Below are 9,489 nucleotides of genomic sequence, written 5' to 3' on the forward strand. Positions count from 1 at the left end.
TAGTCTGACCTGCTGGTACTGGCGGCGACATAGCCTCGACCAAAAGAATAAAGGAGACGCCCCTGTTCAACTACTTGTGCACGGTGGACATGTATAAAGACGCCGATCGAAGTAGCACAATGACAAGACCGATACCTCCCGCTCGAGCTGGGAAGGGTGAGCGTTTCGAAACGGTCCTTAAAGAGCGTATCGTCCGTAAGAAAATATCCGAACGCTACCTGGAGGATGCGGCCAGTATTTGACAGCAGGGGTAGTATCCTTGCGACGGCAAATATTGATTCAGATATTCAACACGTTGTAAAGAATCGTGTCGTCGGATTCTTTGGAGAGTACGCCGAAAATTAATGGCAGCAGTGCGGCGCACGGTGGAGGTGAAAATGATATCAAGGTATCGCTGTTTCCGTACACACTGGAGAGGTGCTAAATGGTCGTGCAAGAGGCCGCGTCCAAAGGGCATCCCCAAGGATTTAGCCACGTTCACGTTACTGCGCGCTGCATTTCCGTACGTTGATACCAAATCAAGAACCATGTGGTTTTCATTCCGTGAGCGGACTAAGAAGAGGAGCTCGTCCGCATCCCCATTACACCGAAAAGTTTGCTGTCGCAAAGTGAGATCACAAACATGGATCGTCAGGCTCCCGATGAGTGGCCCCAGGGTTATACCATGCAGTAGTGTCGAAACTTAATAACCCTGCCTGTTGGAGCGCTGTATGGTCATTGGTCCCGCTGAAGGGCCATTGCCCTGAATCAGCATTTTGGCGCTGCCGTACAGGCTCAGGATTATATCGATAAAGGCAGGTAGGAAACCCACTTGGCTCATTACTGAGAACAGAAAATAATGCCTAGCAACACGTCGCCAGAAATTGTGCAAAGGTTTTATAGAGTGCGTTAATCAGAGTTAGGGGACGGTAATGTGCTGTCGTCGCACACGGTGTCGGTATGCGGATGGGTGTAATAATTCCCGTGGCAAAGGATTGGGGTACGGCGTTCCCCACGTCAATACTTCATTCCATTATAGCAAGGAAGGGGCAATAAAAATCTGGCGGCAAGCTGTCGACGCCCAGGGACTTATTCAATGGAGCTTTGATAACTGCGTCGTGGACTTCGTCGAACGTGGCCGGCTCGCTCAACTCCTCTGCCTCGTGTCCGGCGAGGGTGCGAATGACGTGTGGTAACACAAACTCCTCAGAGCGCTTCTTGGTAGTCTCCTCCTGTACATTGCGCGACAGTGGTCTAGAAAGACATTGACGATTTCGGCCAGGAAAGTGAAGGGCTGGGAGCTACAGGTGTAGATCTCGGTAATGACTCAGTATCGTCATAGTTTCCTATCACAGTCGATACGATGCATGAGGGTGTTCCCGTTCCGCCGAATCTTGACGTCGGTTCCGCAGCATCGCCACTGCAGTCTAAGGTGCGTCATCGCTACAATTTGTGCCTTAATCCTGCTGCGTTCCTTCAGAGTTTCATGGGTGGGTGGCTGGGCATCCAGTTGGAAAAGAAGGGCGCCAAGCAGTTATTTCCTTGCCATACTGAATCAAGGTACGTCGAATGGCAGATCTGGTGCATTCCAGCCACCAAGTGAAGGTTGGGCGATATTAGGTAAGCAACGTTTCACAGGTGGCCCTGTCTCGGTAACGCGTTGAAGACATTCAGGATAGCGCAGGTCGGTGGTGCAGAGCTTCCACGGTGTACACTGCGCTATACCTCTTCTTGCGGTAGGAGAATATTGAAGATGTTAGCACAGTGAAAAGGTCAAGGGCCAAAGTTCTGCACCTTGGTGTGCAAATGTGAGTCCCCGGGAGATGTAAATCTGTCAAGGCGGCTTGCAGAGTGGCTCGTCTGGAAAGTGTGTCTAATTGCGTCGCCATTACGAACTTTCCAAGTGTCACGAAGCAACAGATCACGGGCAACAAGGGTTCAAAATGGTTCAAATGGCTCTGAGCACTATGGAACTTAACGTCTGAGGTCATCAGTGCCCTTGAACTTAGAACTACTTGAACCTAACTAACCTAACGACATCACACAGATCTATGCCAGAGGCAGGATTCGAACCAGCGACCGTAGCGGTCACGCGGGTCCAGACTGTAGGGCCTAGAACCGCTGGCCCACCCCGGCCGGCGGACGACAAGGCACGGTTCTCTACAGGTGTTGTAGTGGGGCACTTGACCTTTCGGGTGCTGGACACAAACAAAATCGCCCCAAAATAGGTAATGGTCACAGCGCACAGGAAATAAAGGGGCCACTTCTTCTGAATAGAAGTGTGCTCTCTAGCGTCTGCGAGTAGAGCCAGATAAAGCGTAAATGTTGACAATATGGGTACCCATGACAGTGACTGCCTTGCCTCCGATGGACGAAAGGTAGGTGATGTCAGCGACCAGAATGCTCTGTCGATTGTTGATGGCTACGCCACGTCCCAGGTGATCACCTGAAGAAGAATAAGTGTCAATATTCCGTAACGTACGAGAATGTGGTCAAGTGGACTTCCTGTAGTAGTGTGATCTCGACATCCAGTGTCCATTCCATCTCTCGCAGTAACTGAATTTCCAAGCGGGATTTAGTGCTGTTAGTGTTGATCGTTGCTATTTGGTACGTTTAGAGTCGTGTGCCCCCTGTGAAGAGGCACACCATCAGCGGAGGGTGAAGAGGGGCCACCTGACTCTGTTATCGTCGGTGTAACTACGCCTCAGTCTGCGGTAACTCCACCCCGTCAGCACCGTCACTCCACACCATCGAAAGTGCTGTTACTGTGACGTTCGTATGTTCCACCTCGTCCGTTGGAGTGGAGGAATCTCGACGGTGGTCCATTGGTTCAGGTGCACTTGAATGAGCCGGCAGAGTAGGTACCGGCAGAGACAGAGCTTGCGTTTCGTTTTTGTCATTCTTGTCGTCGCCGTGCAGATTCTCACAGGCCTTGTCATGTGAGCCTCAGGTAGGTAACTGTGTCGTTCCGAGACGTGCGGCGCCTCCTCTTGCGCGTTTTATGTGAACATTGTTTGTGTGTCCATCACCTATCCATTTGTGTTGGAAGATGGGAAGGAGCCGCCGTGTTCTGTGAAGAATGCCTTCTCGGCGACGATAACTGAAAGGACGTCCATATAATCGACCTGGAGGGGAATGGAAGTCGTCGCTGTTGATAGTTACACCGGAGTAGCGTCAGGCTGTGAGCGTGACGCATCCACCCCGGCGGTATTTGTAACAGCTCGAAAGGTCACCGGTATGTGGTGCGACGAAAAGAGTCCCGATGCCTAAGTGATTGGTAAAACTATCGTCGGAGCCGGAGGTGCCTCGCTAACAGCCGGCAGTTGAGTTACGCGTAGCTGAAGACGCTCTGATCTGATGTGGCCTTCTCTGGCGCACGTCTTGAGCTGGCCGTATCATATGACGACCCCATGGCACCCATTGATTTGCAGTTAAGATGGCACGTAGCGACGGAGTTCGATGGTGATCCGTCGTATACCGTTAACAATGGGGTACGTTTGGAATTGCGCCCAGCGTTTAACAGTGTAATCAAATACAGTGACATGAGGGGGGGGGGGGGTGTCAAGCCGCGATAACGCCTCCCAACGGGAGCTCGAATGGTAACTCGAAAACCCGTACAGTGCAGATGCGTGGCAGACAGTGATCGCAACGATATTGCCGTCGGCGTGGCAAAAGAGTAGACCATGTTTGATGTCACGAAGAATTCTTTTGCATTCCGCGTTACTGACTACTTTGACGTACAGCGTACTGCTTAACATGGACAAATGGATGCCCAGAATGTCGGATGCTGGGATCTTAGCTACGTCGCCTAGGAATCGTTCCACTTCCAAGGCCTTTGATCAGATATAGTCGCTGCAGCAGATGAACCGAAATGTTGATTTTCGAAAACGGTTGACCATGGTTCTAGTACAAGAAGCCACACGTAAGTGACGGCCGCTGAAAGTAAACAATAGTGAGCGAGCGTTCCGCAGTCGCAAAAAACTGCACGGCCGCGTTGCACCAATGCGAAAGAATATGGAGTACGGCGAGACTTGAACACGTATCTTCCCCTTTCTATTCCAATTCCTAGAGCATGTGTGCACTCCCTATGAGCAGTCATTGTGCTCGCTGGACAAAGCACTTTGGAACATACGTCTTATTCATTCTGCATGTCTAATTGTGGGATGGAGTTTCATGGCTGTTGTACTTCGTCAGTTACTACAGTTACGGTTGGTGCAGTTTCCGGATGACTCTGAGCTGTCTTTTCCGATGACACCTTACAAATTTTCGATAGGAGTAGTCATAGCAACATGTCGACGCTCTGTAGAGCACGTTGGGTTATAGCAACGGTAAGTGGACGAGCGTTACACTGTTGGAAAGCACTTCCTTCAATGCTGCTCCTGTATGGCAGAACATCAGAACGATTCATCAGATTGATGTAAATTTGCAATCGAGGTGTGTGGGATAACCGCGAGAGTGCTTCTGCTGTCATAAGAAATAGGACACCAGGCTATAATGCCAGGTGTGTAGGTCAGATGTGTCAAACACAGACAATTTGATAGCAGCCCCTCGGCTGGGTTTCTTCTAACCAACACACGGCCTTTAGTTGCCCCGAGACAGCACCATCCTTCATCAGAAACCTCCAGCCTGCCCTCCAACGTTTTCCCGCATGACACTACTGAAACGGCAACTGGTGGTGTTTTGGGGTCAGTTGAACACACGTTGCACAGCGTCTTGCTCGGACTTTCGCTGTCTCTCTGTGGTGTCAACTGCGTCTCGGCATCTTGAATTCTTTCCTCACTAACTTTAACTCACCACGTTGTCACAGAGGTGACTGGCACAACCTTTACTGCGCGTATCAAAAGTCAAACTTTGGCCTAACTCTTGGGCTGGAGGTTTTAGTGCGTTACAGTGGGGTTGACTCCCCCCCCCCCCCCCCCTTTTTTTTTTGAGGTCAGCCAGCCACCTCCGTCTGCTATACTGTTTTAACTTCTTATACCACTTTCTTCCTGTGTCGATAATGTTTTACTACTGACGCAATACTTCATACTGTGCTTTTGCGTGGGCATTCACTTAGTTTCCAAACTTCCCAACTAATTGCCTGTATGTTATGTGCTGCTTTGTATTCCTGTTCTGTATACATTACTTTTGTCTGAATGTCTTTTCACGCGGGCCCTAAAGACCATGCTGCCGTGCGCCCATACAAACTTCCCTACTACATCATTAAAGCAAACTGATCTGCTTCCTCATAACGACGCTACCAACGCCACTTGTATGAGAATGTCGCGAAATTTGATTAGACATCATCCTTCAGATGCCGAAACACTACTACCAACTTTGGTTTATGTCCCACAACTCGTTCTTGGTGCTGCGATTTTTTCCGTCGTAAAACGAGAGTCTCCTTTCGAAGTCACTGAGCTCTCCTGCCCGATTCATTCTGGTGTTGCTTATGGTTAAATACTGACAACTCAACATTCCACGCCTTATTTTATATTGGCGGGTCCTCGTCTCGTGGCGTCTAATCAATACTGCAACACACGGGGCTGTCCGAAAATTTTGTTCAGGTAGTGTATGTATGTAAGCGATTCGCTCATGCTTCGAACACATGCTGTAACAATAGGTGGATGAACGTGCTTTGTTGTTTTCAGGATGATACAATTGCTAGCTCAGCATTTTGAATTTACACATCATTAAAAATAACGAATAGAAATTCATTGTTTCTACTCATAGGCAATTTGATTAATAAAGACAATGGCTTTCCTTTTAACACGATATGGAACTATGTACTATCCCGCTACAAAAGAGAACGGTCTTCGATGCGGACAGTCGGAGTTTTTGAAAATAGTCTTTGAGTGCGATATATCGTTGACGCCGGTATGCTACTAAGAGCGGCATCACTTGCCCTGTTTTAGAGTGCAGCAAGTGCGGTGGTCGGCGCATGCGTCGTGTAGGATACTCATAGGCGTCAGTTAACAGCGGGACTCAGCAACAGCAGCAGCGTTATCCTGCAACTGGCGGGCAGTTGGATCGTCGAAATAGTGAATGAAGTTGAGTTTAAGATCCGGCAGCTAACCCAAGGAGACTTTCAAGTCTTATTAGGTCGGGGACGCCTACGAAGCCACAGAAATGAAGTTACTTCGAAACAGTAGAAAAAAGAAAAAACAGAACGACACTGTATGCCACAAATGAGAAACAAATCTTCAAAAAACAACGTTGCACTCCCTATCACGTTAGGAAGTTACGTTATTATGGAAAAGGATATTGTTAATATACATTCTAATTTTCGGCATTAACAGTTGTTTTATTGGCTAACGTCTCACTTGCTTGAGGGAATAACTGTCAAAAAAGTAAAATAATTAATGGTAAATATATTTACTACGGAAACTCTTGTGTATGCTTTTAAGCTACTGGCGTTTGACTTTTACCAGCTCTTAACTCCTGGGTAACTTACAAATATTTAACAAATTGATCACTTGATTGTTACTTCTGCTCCCAAGAAATAAACGTTGCCATATATGTCTCTGTTATGCTGGTATATATACTTCATCATTCGAGGATGATCTTATTAAATTAGAAAATACTAATGATATGTAATGTCATCAATGAATTACATTAAAAATCACCGGAAAAAATGTAAATTTCACTCACTCGCTGTAACACATATCCAACAAGAATAGATTTTAGTGAAAGACATGGAAGACCTCCACCCTCAAGGGAATTCAGTTAACTGTTCACACATACGAAGATGTAAATATCCCTTGTGATTGCCTCTGTCTACGCAGTAAAGGCTTCCCATATACGGGGTTGGCTTCATCCTACACATCCAATTCTACGTCTGTGGTGGGCATCATTTCGCATTGAGCATAACTAAAAAAAGTGTATAAAATTTCATAAGCGACCACGTTTTCGTCGTGTTGCGGTGTCTTCTGCTCGCCTTCCCTTTTGGAACCTCTGCAGCTCTCCTTTTCATCGCATTCTGGTGACGAGAAAGTCAGCAGTTGTCATCTCTTTCTTACAGAGCGATTCGTTTCGTCTAATCTGTGGTTGGGACAGGAGTCCCCAGAGACGTTTATTCGCAATTATTTTTTAGGCAGGGATCAGTTTATCACATTTTATGTGATTAAGAAAAACTCCTTCGGAACAGGCCATGAAGGCCCAACTGTACCGACCTGCAGCTGTGTCATCCTCAGACCATAGGCGTCACTGGATGTTGATACAGTATGAAGGGGCATGTGGTCAGCACACCACTCTCCCGGCCATATGTCGGTTTCCGAGGCTTATGTGATGGAGGTACCAAATTATTGTTACATTATAGTTGGTTTATTCACAGCAACATTTTGTCGTGTTCTAATCCTACGACCTTTGAGGTCTGTCATAAATATTTTAGACCTAAATCTGAAATTTTGATCGATTTAACAATTAAGGTGAGGAGCATATAGAGACAGATTGTCGAACACTACATAGAACAGAAAGGGCCACACAGAAATAATACCCGTTATTGTAGAAAGAATCTTAGCAGAAAGAACGTGGTTGAGGGCGAATTTGTCAGTCGCAAAGTACAAGTTCGGTTGTGTAAGGGCAGTAAAGAAGACAGACGTTGTCTATTTAAGATGATCTATCGCAATGTAAGCCGTAGACAACATTGTAAACCACGGAAAACCTAAATCTGGATGAGTGTGATCTAACCAGTAAGTCCTAAAAGTGATGTTAGTGTCTGGACCTCACCTCTCACATGCTGAAGAAGCAAGCCTTAAAAAAACAGAACAATGAGGAAATACTCAAAGGTCTGTCTTATGGAGCTATCTATTCTACAGCTAATCCGTTATTGTTGCAGAACAAAACGAAGGTTCTTGCTCGAATATAAATTCACTTTGTGTAACCCAAGAAGGCAGACTGAGACTAGGCAAAATGAAAGACAAGGCTCTTGGCAAATCCCAACTATATCCCGAAGCAATACCCAATGCCAGTGAAGCTAATCATTGTTCCCTCTAATATGAATTCCAAAATGAATAACTTTTAATGGTGGTAAGCCAACGGGCTTGTCGCAGTGGTAACACCGGTTCCCGTCAGATCACCGAAGTTAAGCGCTCTTGGGCTGGGCTAGCACTTGGATAGGTGACCATACGTGTTGCCCAGCGCTGTTGGCAAGCGGGGTACACTCAGCCCTTGTGAGGCAAACAGAGGAGGTACTTGACTGAGAAGTAGCGGCTCCGGTCTCGTCAGCTGACATACGGCTGGTAGAGCGGTGTGCTGACCACTTGCCCCTCCATATCTGCATTCACTGACGGCTGTGTGCTGAGGATGAAACGGCAGCCGGTAGGAACCGTTGGGTCTTCCAAGACCTATTCGAACCGAGTTTTACTTTTAGTTTAATGGTGGTAAGCATTTTCTTCGTGTTGGTTCGGCAGACAGTTGCAGCTATCGTTAATGTAACAGTTTCAAGAAGTGAAATTATCAAAAAAAATTCGCATATCAACGAATCGTAGTCAGTTTGCTAAATAGTTTTTGTGAGATTTGTAGTGATCAGAAGGCCTGAGTCTACTCATACTCTTTCTAATAGTATGCCACTTTACATGCCGATGGGCCGACAATGCCTCAACAAATATTTCATCTCAGTGTGTATAGTGACGCCTGTTGATACATACTATCTTTGATGCAGAAGTGATCCTGCTGTGTCATCAACGACCACCCTTTATTCCGAAGTAACGAGGTCTTTTTCAATCAACTCAGAGCGGCTAAATGCAAAAACGAAGACAGCTACTAGTTGATGTGGGAATATGTCACTCGCCAATAACTGTCTGGTCGCAGATGGAACCTTATTACCGGAGGCACTGAGCCAAGTAAAAATTAATCAAGGGGAGATGATGAAATATGACTTCGTAAAATTTTACTCTAGTGTTCCCTCCTGCTATTAATATCAATGCCATTTGCAAAGAAGATACACCTCGGATTGAGCAGTCATGTAAGATACCTGTATCTACAAATTTCTGAAGTTATATGTCAGTCGAGGGCTGTAATATTTCATGCTTCGCGATTCTTTCTCTCTGTCAGGAGGTAGTTAACATAGATGCTAAAACACAGCTTTCGCCGAAGACAACTTCATCGCAGTAACGCAAAATGTCATTTCTGAAAACGAGGTACACATACTTTTACACAAATGAAAGAATTTCGAAACACATATTAGCTGCACATTATTTAAAGGCTAGGAAGTGTTTCAAGTTGAAATAATCATTTATGAAATACACAAAAGTGTAACATAATGTGGTCATGGTCTCTGCAAAGCATGACAGTAATAGTAAACCACATAATCTGTGATTATAAGAAAGTAGCAAATATTAACGCTACAAAGACAAACCTATCAAAGCCGATGGAAAAGGATATATTAATTTCACTCGTAGATTGGATTTTGGCAAGAGAAATAGAAAAATGCTATCCAGTATGATATTAACTACAACGAGGGAAGGGTTATGTGAAGCAGACTGGACGAATCGTAACGGAATGTGAGGTCAAAATTAGGGCAACTACAAAACA

The 9,489-nt window shown here is 46.1% G+C and overlaps 1 pseudogene; it reads left to right on the top strand.

Moving 5' to 3' along the window:
* The first annotated feature begins 7,987 nt into the window (after positions 1-7,987).
* On the top strand, positions 7,988-8,105 carry LOC126279266 (5S ribosomal RNA; annotated as a pseudogene).
* Positions 8,106-9,489: the final 1,384 nt, after the last annotated feature.

This window comes from Schistocerca gregaria, chromosome 6 (genome assembly GCF_023897955.1).
Source record: "Schistocerca gregaria isolate iqSchGreg1 chromosome 6, iqSchGreg1.2, whole genome shotgun sequence".
Lineage (NCBI taxonomy): Eukaryota > Metazoa > Arthropoda > Insecta > Orthoptera > Acrididae > Schistocerca > Schistocerca gregaria.